Source organism: Lepisosteus oculatus, chromosome 24 (genome assembly GCF_040954835.1).
Source record: "Lepisosteus oculatus isolate fLepOcu1 chromosome 24, fLepOcu1.hap2, whole genome shotgun sequence".
NCBI lineage: Eukaryota > Metazoa > Chordata > Actinopteri > Semionotiformes > Lepisosteidae > Lepisosteus > Lepisosteus oculatus.
This window is the reverse complement of record NC_090719.1, coordinates 13859571-13881920: the sequence shown is the minus strand read 5'-3', so window position 1 is coordinate 13881920 and position 22350 is coordinate 13859571. Positions and strand designations below refer to the sequence as shown.

General features: G+C 36.8%; 1 protein-coding gene across 1 annotated transcript in view; it reads left to right on the top strand.

Moving 5' to 3' along the window:
• The first annotated feature begins 4383 nt into the window (after window positions 1-4383).
• Window positions 4384-22350, top strand: part of nek6 (NIMA-related kinase 6) — a 115980-nt gene continuing 98013 nt past the window's right edge. The window contains exon 1 of the mRNA XM_015367064.2: window positions 4384-4573. The gene's annotated coding sequence lies outside the window, so the exon portion shown is untranslated. The remainder of the gene's footprint in view (window positions 4574-22350) is intronic.

The following is a 22350-nucleotide window of genomic DNA, read 5'->3' as shown; positions in this document are numbered from 1 at the left end:
AGCACTTACTTCTTATTCTACATCAATTTAGTCACAGAGGCGGATCTGTCTCCAAATTACCCTGGGGGCAATTTGCCTTTGACACAGTTCCACTTCCAGACTGGTGGGATACTGTATAAGACTATTCCCTGATGTCATCCCTGTGGGCACAACGTTTTCAAATACGTCTGTAATTCACACGTAAATATACAATTCATAGTCTTAACTAACAGACCACGATGTGAGAACTCAACGCAAAACGGATTCAAAATTAAACTAACAGGCGCTAAGTACTCCTTTTCTGTCTGCCTCATACTGGTCATAAGGATCGAAGGATGCAGGACCCCACACAACACCACACCCTACCATGAACATTGTAGAAATCTGAAACGAACCCTGACTAATATGAAAGCATGGCTTGTGACCATTTCACATCATTGGTATCATCTATATCGGTCTAACTGTTCTTACTAGTGTCTGAGAATCATGGGCAGAGCAGCTGACTGTCGATATGTTTTTAGGTTTCTGGCATTCAGCTATTTCTCTTGGTTTGTATTGACCCCTGTAGCCGGTCACATGTGTTATCACAGTAGCGTATTTTGCAGCCAGTTACTTCAGTGCTCTACTGAACACTCATGCTATAGAGCAAGACAGAGAAAAAGCATATAAGCAAATAAGACAGTAGACAGTAGGCAGCAGTCATCTGTGAAGTAATGGTATATAGCCTCATGAAGATCAACCCTAACTTTCATTTTGTGGTTGGAAGTCTTGTCACGTAACTCATAAAGCAAATCAAACACCTTAACATGAACATATCTCACAGTTATACCACAATTGTCATTTTGAAAGTCTGCTATATGAATTCAGATATCCCCTACTTTTACAGAGTAGTTTATGTAGCATGATACAGCAAAATGCTTCAGGCTTAGAAGAAGTATCAAATGATTACTGTCTGATTCAGACCAGGAAGGATCTGAGCTATGTGGCCAGCTAATGGTACAGAATAGGTTTGCTGAAGGTAAGGGCTACTAGGAAATCAGAATGAATATGAAATAACACACTGCACAAAAACAGTATGACAATGCAAGTGGATTTTAAGCACAAACCAATTAATTGTTAAATTATTTTTAGTTAAATTAATTATTGTTATTAAACATTGTAACACCAGTTGAATCACTAAGTATACTTTTGATATATAATAATACAATATATGGTTCTCTACGATTGAAAAAAATTAGAAAAAAAAAGTATTTTAAAACTTGCAAGACAGGCGTTTTTACAATGATGTATTCTCCATTATGTAACAAACATTTTTTTACATGCCTTTTAAAAACAGCTGTAAGTCTAAATGCATTTCTGCACGATTACAAAAAGCAGTTAAAATAATACTTGGTATAGAAACTATAGAGTCGTGTGATTAAATATAGTTTCCGTAGGCACACAGTTCCCAGAATTTATGAATCATAAAGCATACTTCTCCTTTTAGTTTGGCTGGAGAGCTCATCAAGTCTCCCAAAACACCATAGCATATCTCATACTGTGAATACTAAAAGGAATTTTGGTTATGTTCTTTTATGACTACTGCTACTCTATAATACAACAACATTTGTTTGCCATATCACACGTAAAACTGTAGGACTGTGGACTTTAAGGTTTACATTTTATTGAAGAAGTAAATAACTATGGGACATGCAAGAATACCCACCTGACTGCATACCTGACCCCGATACCATAAATCCACCTGGGATGACCTGAAGCCTGTCCTGCAGGACCTGTGGCACATTACAATCCAGGTCGGCTTTTGTAGATTTGCCCCCCCTGCCATCACTGCACCCCTTCTTCAATGTTCGACCAAAAAACAGCCCCATCAGCACCAGTGTACAGAAAAAGTAAATACATTCTCTTCATTAAACTGACAATATCCTTAACTATATGGAACTTTACAGTTCAACTAAGGCATATTCTCAGACAGTACACAACCTGAACGAAGGTTTAAGCATACCTGCAGCTCACGTTTGATTCTTCTTACTGCTGGCTTTGGCAATCTAACCTTTTCATTTTGGCTGAGCTAAGGGGTTACAGTGTTGGAAGTTCCCGGAGAATAATTTAGTTTGCAATCATAACTAAAGATTCCCCGACGGCCTCGCAGTATCACACAAGCTGTAGCGCAGTTCAGCTGAAGTGGCTGTAATACTATAACACCGTAAAGTTCTACAATTAGTGTAAGTTGAATTGTACCAAATGATTCCCGTGTCTGCTGCTGTAACACTGTGATACCTTTATAGCGGAACTGTATAAATTAATACTGGGACATGCTGAACTACTGGAGACATCTGTTGCATTTCTGAATTCTAAATGGGACATACTGAATTTTATAAAAATCTATGCAATGGCCCCTGTTTCATTTTCACATTAAATTTTCCTGTGCACATTATCTTATGATCTGGCAGTTCATAAATAACCTCAACTGAGAGTATGATTTTATCTGATACATTATGGCAGTTTGTTATTTAACAGTTTAAGTACAAAATGAGTGGCACTCATTAACCTCTCTCTGAAGTATCATTTAATGGACGTCAAGGAACTTACTGCTTTAAAAAAGAAAAACTTGCAGATGACAGATGGACACCAGCTTCGCCTATTATTTTTCTTAACCTCAGGATCACAATTGCATTTTCCCACACTGTAATTGGTGACTTCTTCAGTGCAGAGCAATGAGGAAAACTCCTTCTTGAGTGATCAGCTACATTTATAGGCAGACGAAAGCATTATTTTGCAGGGTGAAAGTTCTTGTTGATACACTGCACACTCTAACTTGGTCAGCATTCAGAAATGTGTCCCTTTGTAGTGAAGAAATGAGACTCAGTGGACAAACACTGCAGTGGCAAAAACTGTTGTCACACATATTTCATCTTGTAATCCATTAAGCCTACTGCTGTTGTAATACTTCAGTGATGCATTAAGATTGCTTAACTGCTTTTTACTTTTTTATACAATAATCATGATTACCTTCGTGTGAATTTGATCCATTTCTCTTAACTGATGAAACATTTAAAGATAAAAACTTTAAAAAAAAAATAGAATGTTATATTCCTTGGAGGATTTGTAGATGTTTAAATGATCAACAGGCGCACTTTCAGGAGAAACTGCTGTTTCATGTAAACAACAACATCAGGGAAAAACAAGCAAGCAATGAATCTCATAGATGTATATTATTCTTGCTGGTTTTTAAGTGTCAGCTTTTGGGAGGAATTCTTTAACATACAGTAGTAAATGCCTCAGGATGTTTTCACTTAGCTCTACACAGGTGAATTGCACTGACACATGCCAAGAGCAATGTTCTGAGTTCACTTTAAGCTGACACTACACTGATTTACGAAATGATTTCTTCAGTTTGGTAGTACTTTTTTTTAGCTTATCAATGTTCAGTCCTGATGTACAGTAGATGTGTACATATTGCCAAAAAGTGCCACAGTCCATGCTATAAGTATGGAAAATAATAGTAAATCTAGTAGAATTCTATACGTGTCCATGCTGATATCACTGAACTATTCTGAAAGGGTGATATTATTAGATTAAAAAACACCTCAGATTGCTTTAGTGTTTTAGAGATTTTGTTAATGATGAGGAGCACTTGGACACAAAATAAATATGATGGCTTAGATATTACAACAATTCATATTAGCAGCTGATGTATAATTGACACCTGAGTTGTGGTCAAGTTGTTGAAGTAATGATGGGTGTGACTCTAAGACTGATAAACGACGTGCTTTATCAAATTACTCCAATTAAAGCGTATCGACAGCAGTAAAAGCAGTTTAAATAGTAGAAAACACATGCCTAGGCTTTCAGTTAAATTGTGGTCATATATTTATATACTGCTCAGAGCAGATATTATAATGCCTCATGGAGTCTAAGAACTTGCACAGCCGCGTTGGCATTAAGGACCAGATTTCAAATGTGTAACGCAGAGTCGTAATGCTAATATTTTAGTCTACTCAGGTTGTGTACGAACAGAAGTAACTCGATAGCTTAGAGCGTTCGACTTTAAAATGTGTTTTAAAATACTAATCACCGGACATTGCTTAAGAGTTCAAATATGCATACAATATTTTTTTTTGTGGTCAAAAGGTTAATTATACAACGACAATACTGTATATTTATACAGTATAAAAGAAACGAAGTACAGTTCCAGCATTCGCGTTTAGATAATATCGCTATGTGTTAACGGGCAGCTTTTAGCTCTCAAGGTTTCGCACCTAAATGTTTACAAACACGGAAAGTTATATAGTTATTCAATCGCCTGGCAAGTTGCAAGGGATAGGAGGCAAGCTTTCCTTGTTTTTCAAAAATGTAATTCCCCTCCCACCGAAGGAAAAGAAAAAGTATAGCACTCCTTCGGGCAGGCCTGCGTGGCATGTAAATTGAAACACGCTCTGTCAGAGAGAGAGAGGGAGTGAGAGAGTGTGGACTTTTGTACAGTTAAAACAGAAGTTGCACGACAAGGAATAATATTACCAGCATGCTCGACTTCTATAAGTTACTGTCCTTCATTAACAAGACAGTATAACTCGAGACTTCTGCTCAAACACAGGTAAGATTCCTGTTTTCCATTCCTCTTAAATATCGAAGATTGTTTAAACATCTGTTAAACTACCATATTTAAAACTTTACATTACTCGAACTGGCGACCAAAGGCAAAATGTTGAGCGACTGAAACAGACACTAGCTGCTGCGTGCACAGCTCCACGACCAGCGTCAAATAGCAGATTTTAGCCCTACGTGTTCGGTTTGCTTTTGTGAAGATACAAGCTTACTTCTTTGTGTTTGTTATTTCCTTCTTTAAAGGAAACAATCTGAGCAGTCAGCTGACCAGCAATTTTGTTGAAGCTGTGGGCACAGGACATACTGTAGCTCTGTCTCCCTGTCAGAAATGGATCATGTACTGTATATTAACTATGGATTATATTACTTCCAACAAAAACATAAGGTTGTAGTTTTGGAGTTTGGGAAGTAGTTGTTTGCAAAACAGCTTGCAGAATTGAACAGATCACTATACCTACTTTAGTTATATACCTGATATGCACTGTTTTTAGTTTCGGGAGAGAATTCACAAGCATTGAGAATCCGTTGTCAATTATTGAATATATATATATATTTCTGAAAGTTGTAGGTTCCAGAAATGTGTAGTTGCACAGTGCGAGGAAGATTAGCACGGTTAATGCGCGTAAAATACTAAACTCAGATTGAAAAAAATTAACTGGACAACAGGAGGCTTGAACGCAATAGATGGTGCCAAAAACTTTACATTCCTGGCGTTAAATTTTCTGTGGTGTGGTCTGTGGTCGCTTGGAATGCCCACAGCTAGTCAGTTTTTTTTTTGTTATGCTGTGTGGTAAACACACTAAACTATAGTACAGTTGAAATGTAACAACACATTAAACGGACTGTATCCAATGGAAACGTGCATTTAGAGTTACAATATGTACATCTCAGTAGTGTTAAAATAACAGGAACAGAAACAAAGGTAATTTGTGTTATACTTGTTCTACAGTAACTATATTATATTCACTGTAGGGAAACTGGTAGTTTCTGACAATCCCATTGCATGCAACAAATATCTTCATCCTGCTAAAAACCTTTCTGACAGGATTCCCATTTAAAATGTAATGGGCTTGTTTTATTACCGTAAGAGCAGTAGAGCTAAGCATTTAGAAAAAAAATCCTGAAAGCTGTTGATTAACTGGCACAATAATTGAAATGGCAGTTAGGACTACTTAACAGCTCTGGCGTACTGGGTTCAATTCTGCCCTGGAGCTACTTCTGTGTAGAGTTTGCATATTCACCCTGTTTTCTGCAGTGTTTTCACTAGGAAAATTAGGTTCTGCCTTCCAAAGACGGGCAAAGTTAACTGGTGTCTCTAAATTGTTCCTGTAGACTTTTTTGCCCACAGTCTTCCTGTCCTGGGTGTAGTACAGTACCTTACGCCTTGTGCTTCTGGAACAGGCTTAATAATTCTGCAATCTTTACTGGGAAAAATACCTTTCAGATAATAGAGGTAATTAAAACATCATTACTGTTCATCTTGCGGTATGAAGCACAGTTCGATTCATGCAAGGAAAAAATGTAGTGTATTTTCAAGTGTTCTGCTAAAGTTACAGAAAGCTTAAGGCTATTTCAGAGTGGTCAGCTATCTGATACCTTAATAAATACAAGACAATTTGAATATGGGGTAGTTTCAGGAAGAATGTTTATCAGGTTAAGCAGGTTTTGATAAAGAAATTCTCAGTAACGTAAACTGAAATGGTCCCTTTTTTTCAATTAATGGGGTTTGCTTTATAATAGTTTATTTTATTAAATAGTTTATTATTGTATTAATAAATAAAGGACTCAAAAAGAGCAAAAGATGATCTCATTATGAGCAATGTACAATCAATGCCAGGAGCAAGTTAAATGGATTTGTATGAAATGCCATAGAATTGTTATTGTTAGTTAATTAAAGTTGTATGAATTGCTAATGCACATCAATTATGAGAGCACACTGTGCATTTTAATAGATGGTTTGGCTGAGTAATTACTCATTTACTGTTACATGTTCATTAAGTGTGAAATTGATGTTGATTATCAATTAAGTCTGTAGAGCAGTATTAACTTGAGGGCACTGTCGTAATAAAGATAGATTGCATCAGGAAGTGTTTGGCAGTAGTTGATTTTCGTCGCGTGGTCATCTGACTCATTGAATTGTAGTAATAGAGTTAAATTTCAAGCCTTACATTTTAGGTGTAGCTTTATTTGTGTATAATAAAAAGACTTTCCCGTTTTGGACACCATCTAATTAAATTAAAAAAATCACTTCTTTACAAGATGAGAATCCTGTTTGAAACCCAGAACATTTTACACAATTCAGCATGTAGCCTGATACATATGTTAAAAAATATTACCAGACTTGGATCACATTCGGAATGTTAAAAACCCACCTACTAATAATGCTCCAGCTTTTATTTAAACCTGTTTGAGGAAAAAAGGTTGATGGTTGATGGTTTTCATTACATTTTTAATGTGACTTTTAACATTTAAATATTAGTACTGTAGGTGGTTTAATTGCACAATTTAGGAAAAGCTGATTTGGTCAAATTCACAGAACATCAAGGATTATTCCTGGGCCTTATTTTTAAAGATAAAAACAATGGTATCCGATTATCATTTCAGTTTTTTCATTGTATGTGTAGGGGGGCTACAGTAACTGAACCATTATAGAAATAAACAAGACTGATGCTACCTGTATGTGCTGTTGTTTTTCATTTAATTCAATTCCTGTTTCCCTTTGTTATAATCAAGCCCGAAGTTAATAATATTAACAGTAATAATAATAATAATAATAATACCTTAGTATTTATAATGTTGTTATCCAAAATAATTGGGATTATTGTTTATTAGTAATACAATGTTTACAACAGTGTGATCATTTGTGAAATATCTAAATGAATGGAACTGTCATTCTAGTCAAAGAATTGTGTTGTTGCTTTTCCCTGACAACTGGTTGTTCAGAACAAGGACATCAGGATCAAGAGAATGTGCAAGTGAAAGATTGAATGCCTCGCTGTATTTCTTAACTGAAACTGTGGGCAAGGAAAAAGAAAACTTTTAATTCTATTTGGGACTTCTTAATGGGTGTCCGTCCAAGAAAAAAGGTTAGAGACAGTAGGACCATAGTAGATTTGTATCATAAAGCATTGTCCATAATGAGAATCTTGAGGTACCGTCAAAAGTCTGATACTGTATTTAGGGCTCATCTGGTCCTCCATCCATCTGACTTCACTCGCTCATCTGTAGGTGAATCCATGCCTGATAAGGCAGAGGTTAGCGCTATGTGCAGGATCTGGGATTGCTGAAGGCCAAAGCTATGGCCCCATAGTCTTGCTAAATCAGCAGACTTGTATTTCATAGTCCTAAATAAACTTGACCCTAATTCAGTTTCTGTCCTCTGCTCTTGGTGTAATGTCTGAGATTGCAGTCATTCTTGGGGTCGACATGAAGACCCTTTGAATCCTTGAGTGCCACCTCCTGTGTTAAGCAAAGAGACTGACATTGATGTCTGTGTAAACACTGAAGTCCAAGTGGGAAGGGGCTGTGCTGTTAGTCTCCTTGGCTCTTCTGGGATTTGTTTTTTAACTTCTGCGACAGGTCTGAGAAAGCATCGTGAAACAGTGTGTCTTTTGTTCATGTTGCAGAACAACCTCTTTCGCTGAGGATATTGCGCGACAAGTCATACCAGTTGTATCAGCTCGCACACCTGATTGCTAGCCGTGTGGCCTCATGCTAGCAGTGATAGCTGATGTCCGTTAGGCACACTGATACACTTGGGGGTAAATCACAGGTAGTGCTACAAGTCTTTGTGTGTTTTCTATTGAGTGAGTGTGCCACATTGCAAGTCTTCATATGCTTGGCAATTTCTAAAGAATACTTTAAGGGAGGATGAGATTAATTTCAGAGGATTTCCAATTTTTGTGGCAAATAACAATTTAAACAACATAGGAACTGAGAAAACATAACATTCTCCAACTTTACCTTTGTCTTCCATAGGGAATATTCCCCTAAAAGTAGCTTCACCCACCCCTCACAAGACTCTAGATGGGCTCCTCTCCTTTAAACCTATTTACGTTGCTATGTTATCTGGATGAAGTTTTTTGTTTAAGTAGTACCTAAAAACTCACCAGCTGAAGACTGTAAAAACAAGAAACCGAACTGTTTTTGCTTAACTTGCATTTGTTTATGGTTTCTTGTGTTTTTCAAGATGTGAGACACCGTCATAATCTGATGAAAAAGGGAAGTGAAAACACATTTTATAGTCAAGCCTTTAAAGAGGGCTGAACATACTGAGGAAGAGGATTTACAGTATCTTGTTGTTCAGATTTCACATCGGGAACACTTTCTAATGGCTGTCTTAATGCCTGTCCATAGACAATTCATGTTGCTTAACAGCAAAATTATGAACTCCCCCATCCACTTACTGTATGGTAACTGCATATGTACTGAGTTTGAATACAGTAGGAAACAGTATACTGTTAGTGCACATAGAATTACATTTAAATCAGAGTTACAGTGTTACAGAGTTTAACTTATTTTTTTGTTTACTATAGCTGTACTTTGTGAAAAAATTATTAACCTAACACAAGGAAAATAGCATTAGAAGTGCTTCTTGATGTCGGATAATAAAAATGTTTTTCCACCCGAGGCATTTTACGTTTTACTAGAAACGTGAGGTGTGGGGCTACGTTTAAGCTCATTCGTTTATCTTTCCCAGACGTTGTAGAACAATGAACACTGTTAAGGTCAGAGTAGTGTGTAGTTGAAAGGATAGGTATGTTTGGACATACCTTAGTGATTGCCTTCTAAATTTAGTCACGTGTCAGCTGTTTTGGAATGACTCCAGCTACATGTGGCTGACCTTAGGGTTAACTTCAGTAATTTAATTTTTATTGTTGCAGTGTTGTGTTTTCTTCTTTTGCTTGAAGACCCCAGTCTCATCATAGTCTTGTATTAAGGAGCAAATTTCATTTCAGAAATGAAATGAAGACAGAAATGTTAGATGCATTTGTTTCTTACAGCCATCAAAGCTTTTTTAAGGGCTTTTTGAGGACAGTACAAAATTTGTTCTTCACAACATACCGAGGTCTGATAATAAAAATTAAATTTAGGTTGTAACTATAGGGAGTGCTGAATGCTTATGTTGAAGTCGTTGTCTTGAAGAAGCTTTTTTGTTTGAGCTGTCCGTTTGAACATGACTGAAGGAATCTACCATCACACAGTAAGAGCCACTGCGTTTGTGAAGCATCTGCGTTTCAGCTTAATGAATCCAGTTGTATTTACTTTTCAGTATTTCACTTGTTCTTTCTGTTTTCACTTCTTTTCTATTGCTTTTACAATTGTACTGGTGTTCTAGTTCTTTCAGAAGTATAATTTACTGCTGTCTGAAAGCTTAGCTGTGATTATATCACTTCTTTGGTATGTCATGGTTGAGCAAAAAAAAAAATCTATTAAAAATACAAAACCTCTATTTAAAATGTGGCTTAAATATGGCTCATTGCTCTCTGACACCTTCACAGTATAATCATATTCTTGGTGCCATGTGGTTGCAACAAGTTCTCCCTTATAGGCTGCAACTGTTCTTTTATATGAACATTCCAGCTCTGGAAGCCTGTAACATTCTAAATCATTTGAAGAAAATCTTACTCATAACAAGGAAAAACCGCTTTCCTGCATTCGGCCCATCTGTCATAAAGCTAGCGCACCATTTAGGTTCCATACGGCTGCAGTTTTTTTTTAAAAATTTGGAGGCCCTTAGAGTGTCCATATGGCTGCTCTTGTGCACGTTGAGGAAATGCTTTATGAAGCTATTAAAAGATATTATCCACCAAGTCTTGCAGCTTTTTTTAGCAGTACTGCAGTAGTTAAAAAACACAGCCATTGTAGATACATTTATGTGTACAGAGTGTGGTTGCTGACACAGTGCATGACAGGGGCCAGAATGTACTCTATCCTTTACTGGTGGACTTTGCAATGGTCGAGATGCAAAAGTAACTAATGCACTTAATGCAGTTAATCGTATTTTTCTGCACTTTTTTCTTGAGATCTTTTTTTACCTTTGCGAATTTGGGTGGTCGAGTGAAAGTGACGCTTATCGCTTTCTGCTTTGGCAGATCACAGCGTTCAACATCAGACATCTTCAAGGAATCTGTCCTGCGCACATGAGGCCTAAGCACAAATGAAAAGAAAGTGTTTATTTGTGATGCACACTCACTTTCAATTTGAGTCACCTACTGTATACTAGATGAAAATATGTAATTAAAATGCAATCAAAGTAGAAACTGAATGTATATTACTGGTGTTTAGAATTACAGAAACATTATTCTAAATAATGAATTATTTCCCCCCAAATATGAACACACATAGTCGTTAAAAAGGCAAGCAAAGGTTACAGTGAAAAATATACCACAATCTCCATTTTGTCTGCCTTAGTTCTAAATTGTTATTTGCTAATCACTTTGCCTTACCACTAAAACCTGGGTATTAGCTCAGGAGTGATAAAGACCAGGTATGCCTAAAACTTTCTTCTCTGGCTACCACCTGTGGAGCAGTTATAGACACCAGGCTTCCCTACTGCCAATGGGAAAAATAACAGTTTAAGACATGCTGTACATTTAAATTACAACTCTGCAAATAAGCTACATTCTTCTTCTGTATTTGAATACAAACAGAAATTCTTAGGACTTTAAAAGGAAAAGAGACTACCACAGCTTTCAGGCATTTCTATCCTGTTTAAATGTTTCGTACATTTAGACTTTCTTTAAAGTATCAGTCTGTGGTATACAGAAAGGAGAGATTGTGCTTTCAACTTGTGTATCCTTTTCTCCACTCTCTCCCTACCTCTGCAGAAGCCCCTTGGTCTCTCCTCTCTCTGCCCAGGAGGTCAGCCCCATGCCCAGTGGGTTAAACTGAATTTAATGCGACTAAATCACTCAATAAGCATTTGCAATACCCTCACTTAATTCTTGGGTGCTGTTATTCCTAGTGCATTCATTGACTGAACAGCAATTTGAATATGATGTTTTAAAATAAATTTCAATATAATGTATCCCTTTGTAAAAGACCTTGCTTAAAATGAAGATCTTTATTGTTTTTCCATAACAAGATTCTTGTTTCAGGAACACATGAAGTAATATGAGGTAATTAATTATTTTAAGTAACTGGCTGATCTTTGTGCCTGTTGTTCAGGTGGTTACTAAAATGAAATAAAGGGCTGTGCTGGAACTCTACAGTAGCTTGCAGGAGAACAAAAAACGATGATTAACTTCTAAAAGAATATGTGTTTAATATGAAAATACTTTGTCAGTATTTGTTGGTTACGTGAACATTTTCTGATTGCTTGCTGTTTGATTTTCTTGTTTTGGCCTGTTGCAGAAAGAGAGGTTTTTTTTTCTCAATGTCCTTGTGATTGTTCTGTAATGAATAATCTTTTTTATAGTCCATTTATTAATTACCTGTCTGCTGTTGTATTCTGGCAATGAAATGGATCAGTCATGCCAATAAATTCCTTTGAATTTAATTGATAGGAGGGGTTGCCTGTCTGTCCTCATTTTGCTGAGATCACTGCATGTCTAGGAAACCCTATCAACAATACCCAACAGAAATAATATTAAGAACTCCTTGCATTTGTATAGATTTTCATTCAGTAAGGAATAAAAGTGGTCTTTTTGGAAGAGTGGATCCCATGGTGATACATAAAACTCACCTGGCTGATGCACGGCAGCTCTTCTGTGCCAGCTCTTACTACACAGCAGGTCGGTTAAACTGAGAAATTGTTTGATCATTTCATCTTGGGGGAGAAAATTAAGTTTGCTAGCAGCCAATTTAGCTTGGTCATGAGGTAAGTAGAATCACCTCATTAAAGTAGAATCTTTAATGACCACAAGTAGTTAAGACCTCAGTGTAAGATCTCACTGGTATCTCCTTTTGTCCAGTGCCCTCTGTTACTATTCTAGAGCATTTGGGATACCTAACTAGATAAATGTTATACTGTATATACAGTATACTCACACATACATAGCCAGTGATAGCCATGGAATAGTCTCCTTGTGCTTCTTTGAGATACTCTATTCCAATAAAATTAGGTCAGCATTGTCAAACAAGTGCAGTTCCATCCTAACTGCTGATGCTGAACAAACACTTATTGAGCTCAGTTAGAATCACAGGGTCCTCTGCTGTTTATTCAGCCTGAGAACATTGTGACTTGTTAAATATTTTGATGAAATGGATCTGAATTCCTGCCCTTTTGAAGTATCTTGCCACTGAAAAACCGAGGAGAGGGTTCCCAAGTTCGAATTAGATCTTACAGTTGTAATCACCGGTCATAATTCCCTGTTCGGAAATGTCCAGCTGTAATGTGATGAACAAGATTGTTTCAACAAATGCAAAGATTCTGGGGCTAATTGCGTATTTCTTAATGTGGTTCTTGCCTCACTTTTCATTAAATAACTGAAGGGCAGGAAGAAGTATTTGCAGATCATATCAAACATTTGACACTGAGTACACAAATGGTTTCCTTGCCTTGTAATAAAAATTTTTATGCTGGAAGGAAACTTAAACAGGCCATTGACACACCAGAAGAATAAACATTAGGACCTTCCTGTCAGGCAAAGTTCTTACCCACACTGTATTGGACCTGTAGAACATTTTGTTTCCCAAAACATAATCTTTTGTTCAGTTAAATAGTTTTTTTTCTGTGTACAGTATGTACATTCAGTTTTTTCGTTTTTATAAATTGTCTGCTTTAGGTTTGATGCTGATAATAAATTTAGCACCCAAATCTCCATGTATTCTGTCCTCAGCTCCTTTAAACAATTATTGCTCACCAAAAAGCGATATACCATAAATGCCTCTTAATAGGTTACCAATTAGTGACATACTGTGTAAACACAGGTGGGAACTGGACCGGATTAGAGATTCCCATGCTTAACAGAAGCCTTTTGCCCAAGGAAGTACATCTTAATTTCTTTCCTGTGCTCAAATCAAATCTTCAACCACCAGCCAGTACTTAATAGCAGCTTTCCAGTGGGCACAGTATATACTGTATAACCATTTAGCTAATTGAAAGCCAACAGCAATTTGCCAGTGGTGGTGGGCAAGTTGGAGATTTGATTGAGTTCAGTCTCTTAAAAAAAAGGGTAATCTGGTCTGAGATTCTTTGTGGAGCTCTAATCTGTGGTTTCGAGAATGCACGTGTTGCTTCCAGGAAGCTGAAGTTTTCGAAAAATATCAGGGTTATGGTCTGTTGGATCAATACTGTTAAAAGACTATACAAATCAATGAAATGCTGTATTTGTTCATTAAGACATATGAAGAACCTAAAAACCGTTCCAATTTTTCAGGACTGATTAAGGTCCTTTAGAAGACTGAAGTAGTTGAGTGCACAAAAATTTATCTTCTGCAACTGTCCTTCAAAAATATTTTTCAGCAGACCGTGGATGTGATCTTCAATGTCCATTTTATGTTGAATGCAATGCATTTTCTATTTGAATGTGTCCTTAAGGGGTTGTGCACATTTATAAGGCTGTGTGATTTTCTTAAATTTAGTTATTTTCAACACACGATTGTTAAAATAAGGAACAATTAAACCCCCTTTATGATGTTATTGCTATTAAAACTATTTGCAAGTATCTAATAAAAAGTTCTCTCATTTTATGAATGTTCCTACTAATTTGAAGTTGCTATGCATCATCTGGTAAAGTGGGTCTAGGCAAAATAAGGTAACACAGATTTAGTTAAGTTTTAGAGGCTTCAAGCATGTCAAAGAATTTAATACTGATGAAGTGGACCGAACTGTATGAGTATGACATCCCTTTGACATCTGTGTGTTTCCCTAGTTAGTAAAATCACTGTGATCTGCTTTGCACCAGTTAAATCATATTGTATTTACTCAAATTATAGAACATGACAGAATTTCAATTTTGAAATATACCACCACTTTACAAGAACTGAACGCTGCTCTTAAAAATCACTAAAGTAAGAGTGTTGTGTAACAGCATTGTCAGAGATACTTTTTGACAGTTTACTGCAAAGTTCAAACATGAAAAAAGAAAATAGTTCTTGTACCTGGGAGTTTGTATTTTGGAGAGGGGTGCAGAGAATTGACAGGGTAGATCTACAGGACTGTCTTTAATGTCAATGTGCATTCTGTGAATAAAGATATTATATACTATACACTTGAGTAAGACATGATGGAATGGAAATGTGTTATTTGTATTTGCACAGCACTCACTGCCTGATACCTAAAATGCATTGCATTACAAAAGCACTTCCTGAATGAGCAGGGTTTTTTTTGTATTTTTAAATCACATTTGGGCTCATTAATAATAAATCTATCATCAAGAGACAAGAGAAAAGTAAAAAATACAAATGCTTCTTTCATCATGAAATAGGATTGTCTGAAATACCAAAATAGAGTTAGACATGTTAAGGACAATGTATGCAATTCCGTTATTAAACTACTGTACTTACTGCAATCTTAACACCCAGCGACATCCATTCCTGTTAAGACAAATGTCAGCTGTGAGTTGTTTAAAATTTGAGCACTGTGACTGGAAAACAGAACTGGACACTAAAAATAGTAAACAGTTTTTGCTGTATTATCTTTCAGGATACAGACTAGTAATAACTTGCTCCTGTATTTATTACTACTACTATGTTTAGTTTCTGGAAATGTTGACTTTCTGCTGCTAGTAATGTAAGGTGACCCTTAGAATTGCAGATTTCTCAATTTTTGAATAGCTTAGTTTTCACTACATACTATTTAGCATGTCCTAGTGTAGTATTAAAAATGTGATATTCTGTTCTTTTATACAGTAAATTTTCCTGCAGGGAAAGATTAAAAAAGATGTGAAAATGTTTATTGTTGCTTTATCTGTGAGACTAAAATTGCTCAAGGTTCTTGAGATTAGGTGTTGCAGTTCCTTCACAGAAGATCATGTTAAGTAGGTGAAATATTGAAAGGGTAATATTACTCTGTTATGAATGATATTTTTATGAACATTGCTTACATTTCAGGTACCGTAACTTGAAACCCTTCCAGCATTCTGAGAGAATATTCTATAGTAAAAGAGAAATCTCCTCTGTTGTCTTCTGGTCTTCTGTTCTGTACTGACAAAATGTATCGTCAACTGTATTGTTAAGCACCTTGGGGCAACCTTGTTGTGAAAGGCGCTATAAAAATAAATTGAATTGAATTGAGAAATGTGTAAAGTTCTAGTGAAAGAGTCAATACCCTAATGTAGAGAAAATGCTAGTTGTTGCAATCCTTTGTTTATGAAGTTTAGTGATTCCAAGACCCAAAGTAGCATATAAGTACAGTATCCAAATTATATCTTATTTTTATTAACATAGTTAAAAGAACCGGTCCTCATCTTGATGTTCTTACTAAATCACTGTTCGTTTCATTGTTTTTCCAAACACACCCATTGTGAAAGGTTAGATGTTTTAAGTTTTAGGCAGTATTATAAACAAGTGGTCAGTATGATTCATTGTGCTACTTCCCTATAAATGAATGAATCACTGTAATGAACTTGGGAAGCTGTAAGAGATTTTTTTTAACATTCATTAGGATGGGGAAAATGCGAAAGTTCTAATCCTCATTTTTGCTCTGTTAGTCCTAGGAAGTCCTTACTGGAAAGATAGTGATTTTTATCGCCATGTCCATTGGAGTTCGACACTGCAACATCTCTGTTTAATGGTGCAAATCAGAGAAGATATTTACAGTGGCGGGAAAGCTGTGTAGGAGGACTGTCTTTAAACAAATCCATAAATGACCCTTTCGAGAAATCGTGGTGTACCATAATGATATATCTGCTTTTATGAGCCTGTAGCTTATTGTGCAATCCGGTGGCAGGCGTTGGTTTATTTTTCAAAGCCCTTCTTTCATAATAGATCTGTGATTTATCAGTTTTTTTTTAGAAAAGGGAATAGTAAGCAGCATAATCAGATTTTAGATTTTATTTAAAATGTTTATAATTTGTGAGTGAATATGGCAGCTTTTCAGCCTTTACCTATTTGATTCTTTCGCTTTGTAAATCAGCAAGTTAGAGAGCCATGAAACACAAGCATTTGCCAAATGGTTTAAATCCATCGGTTAGAAGCTTCGATTCAGGTGCCAGGGAGGGTACACCCTGGATGGGACGCCAATCCATCGCAGGGCAGACACAGACATGCACAGACTAACGTCTCAGACCATTATTCCCAGAGGTCACGAACTGTAACCTACCAGTATGTTTTTCGGCTGCTGGAAGAAACCAGAGCGTTCTGTGGAAACCGAAGTGAGCACAGGGAGAACATGCAAACTCCACACAGACAGCACCCCAGGTCTGGAGTTGAACCCAGGGCGTCAGTACTGTGAGGCAGCAATGCGAACCACTGTGTTACTGTGCCGCCCGCAAGAACTTTAATATTTTGTTACATTTGTGAAGTATTAACGAATACAAAACTAAAATGCTACACTCTTAACTTCAAATAGGGAAACCATCCCTTGTTTGACCTTTCCTTTTCCTGATTTGGTGCAGCTGGCAGAAGGATTCTGAACAAAAGACAATACTTTTGGCTTCCAAAGAGAGTGAAAATAGTTCCAGTAATCCAATCTTGTTTAAACAATAGCAGGAATTTTTTTTTCAGTCAGACAAACTTGTATTGCAGATATGCTAGGCGTAAATTATCCTTGAAAATGTTACCCAGATATCTCATTTTTGTTAACTTACAAAGACTGTTAGGAGACTTTGAAGCTCAGCTAATAAATGGTTGTTTTAAATTGTATCTCAGTGAATTTGTGAATTTGCCTGTGGTTTCTATAAACTCATTATCAGGAAGTGTGAGACATTGAATGTGTGATATAGATGCAAATATAAAATGATTATTTTTAAAAATATTACAATAGTATCATAATGATGAACACAATAATACAGTAATTCGTCCTTGTACAACATTTGAGAATTTTTCAGAGTATATTGAGTTTACAGCACGCATTGGGTATACATAAATTAAAGCAAAAATTAATAAATCCAAATGCATTTTAAGATTAGTTATTAAAATTGATGACCAAAAGTATTGTCTGTGTACATTGTACTATACTGTGTATATAAAGCTGTGTGCATTGTTGACATTTCTTGAAAATATCATTCACCACATAGAGAGAAAAAGGTGCTTAAGAAACTGGGCATCTTCTTCTGTCATTTTAAATAGATTGAATTTAAAGGAGAAAACAAGTCTTTTAGAGAAAACAAGTTTAAAAACTGCAAGTACGTGTCCAACTGGCTACTCATTTAAAACATATTTGTCATGTTCATATAAATCTGGCATCACAGTGGTACAGTGTTTAGCATGGGTGTCTTGCAGTACTGGGGTCCTGGGTTCAATTCCAGACCTGGGGTGCTGTCTGTGTGGAGTTTGCATGTTCTTCTCATGTTCGTGTGGGTTTCCGCCAGGTGGTCTGGCTTCCTCCCACAGTCCAAAGACATGCTGGTAGGATAATTGACGTCTGGAAAATTGGCCCTGGTGTGAGCCTGTGTGTGTCTGAGTGTGCCCTGTGATGGACTGGTGTCCTGTCTGGGTTGTACCCTGCTTTGTGCCTGTTGCTTGCAGGGATAGGCTCAAGTTCCCCCAGAATTGGGCTTTTTTGGGGGTCATTTGGCTCATTAGGTAGATAGTGCCATTTTGAACCAAGGATCTCATCGAGGCGTTTCTTGAAGGAAGCCAGGGTATCCTCTTCAACAGCTTGACTGGGTAGCTTGTTTCCTTCTCCCACATCCCTTTGTGTGGAGAACTGTTACTGCTTTCAGTGTTGCTGCGAATGCACTTCCGCATAGTTTCCACTCTACCGTCTTCTCTACTGTGTCTAACTGTTTATTTTGAAGACGTCCACTACATGGACTTTGTCCATGCATCTGAGGGTTTGGAATGATTGTATCAGATCCCTTCTACTTGTCTTTGTTCATGACTGAAAAAGTTGAGTTCTTTTATCCCTTCAGTGTAGGTCATTTACTTACATCCTGGAAAGCATCTAGTTTCTCTGCTCTGGACTTATTCCAGAGAAGCAATATATTTTATTAATGTGGTGTACAGATTTGTACACAGTATACTAAATGAGGCTTTACTAGTGCATAACATAGTTTTAACAAGTGAGTCATAAGATTTGATCTACAATAAGATAAGAAAAATGGGTCTTTAATTTTCTATCCAATTGGGTTTCAAATCTGATGACTTTAATTTGCTTTAATAAACTTGAGTAATATGATCTGGACAATAGCCAAGTAGCCACCCTACTGGAAATGTTCAAGATGCAATCTCTGTCATTTGTGAGCAATTCATTTGGATGACCTCCATAAAAACTGTTTTACAGCCCTCATGTTTTACACTGCATGAATTCGCTGTAATGTAAAGTGAGTAAGCAAAAGTACACAGAGTTGAAAGTTGATTCATGATCATTCGACAGAAGTCAATAAATGAGCACTAGTAAGTGATGAAGCATGCTGTGACTCAGATAACTTTAATGCAGCTGAAGGATAATTATCAGTTTAAATTAACAGTTTGAAACAACCATATAGTAGAGGTAATTAATTATCACATTAATAGTAGGATATGAAAACATCTCAGTGAGTATCAGTGAAGAAATGCAAAAACAAAAAAAGCAATTGGACCTTATGAAGTCATTACTTCATATGTTCAAGAAAAGAAAGATGTATAGTTGACCTTAATCTAGAGCAGGGCTTTTTAATTGCATTGCAGATTTGTGCTCCAACTGGCTCTTTAATTAATTGATAGTATAATTAGCACAATCAATATAGTAATGTCAGTGGTGCTGTAATCAAAGCACTGCAGTGGAATGGAGTTGAAGCTGGAGAATGATCACAGCTAAGAGGCTGTCTTCTTACTTTGGAAGAAAAATGAGAGAGAAATTCTTTGCTGACTACTGAGTCTGTACTGCTTTCTAATCAGCCTGTACAGTATATTGTAATAAAAATGGCGGGCAGTTAAAATGAGATTTATGATGAGTGGTTCTTCAGGTGTTGTTGAATCTTAAAATGTTTCAGCCTTCCAGAGTAATTTGCGTGATTTTGTTGTTGTCCTTTATTGTTCGTTTATTGTCTTACCCATCAGTCGTATACATGGAATAAGGTGTATACAGTACATAGAATCAAACACAGTAAGCGTGTTGGACACACTGAGCTCTGATGGAACAAATGACCTTCTAATCATGAAGTGTTCTTTTGTTCTGAAACCCCATATTCTTTAGTTTTGAGTATAAAGCTGTTTTTGTTTTAAGGTGACCTTTCTACTCTTAAATCTTAACTCCTGTTAAGATTTTGACATTTGGAAAGCAGTTATTGTAGACCTTCTGTCACAACATGTGAGTCAGATACAGTATCTATGAAGCCTTAAAATCTGTGTGCACTACTTAACCTACAGTACAGTATGTTCTCTTCTCTACTTCACTACCAGTAATAGGTCAGAAAAATATACGACATTTTAGGTAAGTTAAGCGTACATACTATTTTTAATTTCCTAAATTCTCTTTATTTTCCCCAGCATGTGCAGTTGTTAATCAGGTTAACAATCTCACCACAAAGATAGTCATCTACTTTCCTGCTTCCTTATTTTATTGATCCTTTTCATGATTCAGCAACTTAATATTAACTCAGGGGCAGAAGGTGGTTGCAGCTTTTGAAGAAACATTTCTGCACAAAGTGTATGCATATTTTATTGAGGTATCTTCAAGGTATCTATCATTCATTCATCCACTTTGCTTTGAGTTTTTCAAAATGCAGCAAGTTGGCCTGCACACACTTTTTCAAATCGCTCAGCAAGCAATTCAACAGTCAGCTGCCCACTTCAAAGCAGATGAATGTTATACCAGCGCTGGACGGATTGGACAAACAACACAGCCATTGGAACTGTACAGTACTTAGGAATGTGTCAGAGTTTAGGCATTTCTTGTTGTTTAAGTTGTACTGTACATCCCACAGAGCTGTTGATACATCAAAGAGTAGCTGCTGAGTCAGGAGTCTGAGTTAGTCTTGTGCTAAAGCACGCAATATCTACCAGTGGTGGGCAGAGCTCTTGCTACTGCAGGGTGAGTTTGTCATATTACTTTAGTGGTCTTTGTCGATCAGCAAACTGAACTTCAAAATGTTTAAAAGAAATAATTGCAAATGATGGAGGGCATCGCAGGATTCATGGATGTTTTTATTTTTAATTCATGTGGAACCCAGGGCCAAAACTCCACACTTCTGCCAGTAAGATCTCAAAAGATCAATCCTACAGGACAAGCAGGAATGTTGCACAGAATTCTGTGCACGATACCTAAATCAGTATTCTGCAGGATGCTCGATGTAATATTATACCGTATAGGATCTCTTCTACAGTATATTGTTTGGTAAAAAAAAGGTGAATATAAGGAAAAAACATGAGGACATCCATCTAGATCCCTGGAGCAGAAAAGCAGCAGTGCAATAAATGTGCACAAATTTCATTTTCAGTTATTAACCATGTTTGTTGCAGTAACACTATCATTTTGTTTTAATACTGTTACAAACCCAGGGGGGGTTAAAATTCCAAAATAAGGAGGTTATTAAATCAACTTTAAAGATTTAGTAGAGATCTGGACACCAGCTTGCTGTGTGTAACTTTTGCTGTGTGAGCAAGTACAGTATATACTGTATGACACACATGTCCTTTTATTCCTTGGCATAACTTGATAACAGAGTTGATAACCAGGCCCAAACTGATTGACAAACAAACATTGATTAACAATCATTAGTAAGTATACACTACACAATGTTGCACAACATGCAGTGGTTTCACCTATGAACAGATATTTACAATTCTTTGAGTTCTAGAGCCCTGTTTTCTATAGATATAGAAAATCTAGAAGTCTGCCCCTGTACTGTGAACACTAAATACCATAATAGGCTGTTAAATAAAGGGATTTGTCCCAGTGGTCATCCTTGCTGCATCGCAGTGCTGGGGTCCTGGGTTCAACTCCAGACCTGGGGTGCTGTCTGCGTGGAGTTTGTATGTTCTTCCTGTGTGCTTGTGGGTTCGCTATGTGCTCCAGTTTCTCCCCAAAGTCTAAAAACATACTGGTAGGTTAATTGGTTTCTGGGGAACCTGGCCCCATGGTGTGAACATGAGTGTGTTGGTGTTTGTGTCTGTCTACCCTGTGATGGTTTGGCTTCCTATCCTGTGTGTATCCTGCCTTGCACCCAGTGCTTGCTGGGTAAATGGTTGGATAGATGGATTCTGCCCGTCACTAAAACTCCCTCTTTCCTTTTGAATGCTCCCAAAAGAATGGAAACCAATTTCCTCATTCTAAACAAAGTCAGCATTAAAAGAGGGGAGTCGCTTTTCATTCCCAAATATAGAAAATCACAATTTATTGAAATAAATCAGATGGCAGGCTTACTTGCATAATGAGTGCTGTACCCTTTCGGAGCTCAGAATATTCTTTAGTATGGCTGTCTTAATGATTTAACAGAGTAGTTAATTATTCTTAGTAAATTATTAGGACTACAGAATAGAACTAAAAGTGTTACCAGCCTCGTTGAAACTTATTTGCCCTATGCAACAAAGAACACCCTGCTCTTACTTGTTCCTCTTGTAGAAGTTAAGGTGTGAATTAATATTCTTTGACAGTTTAACTAAGTCTCCAAATGTTTGAGCACAGGCTTCTGTGTCCCTGTGTCTCATTTACACCATCTTCTAAAACTTTTTCAAATTTAAAATCTTATTATCATCTTCAGACACATGTCTTTTTCTCAGGCAGAGCCAATCAAT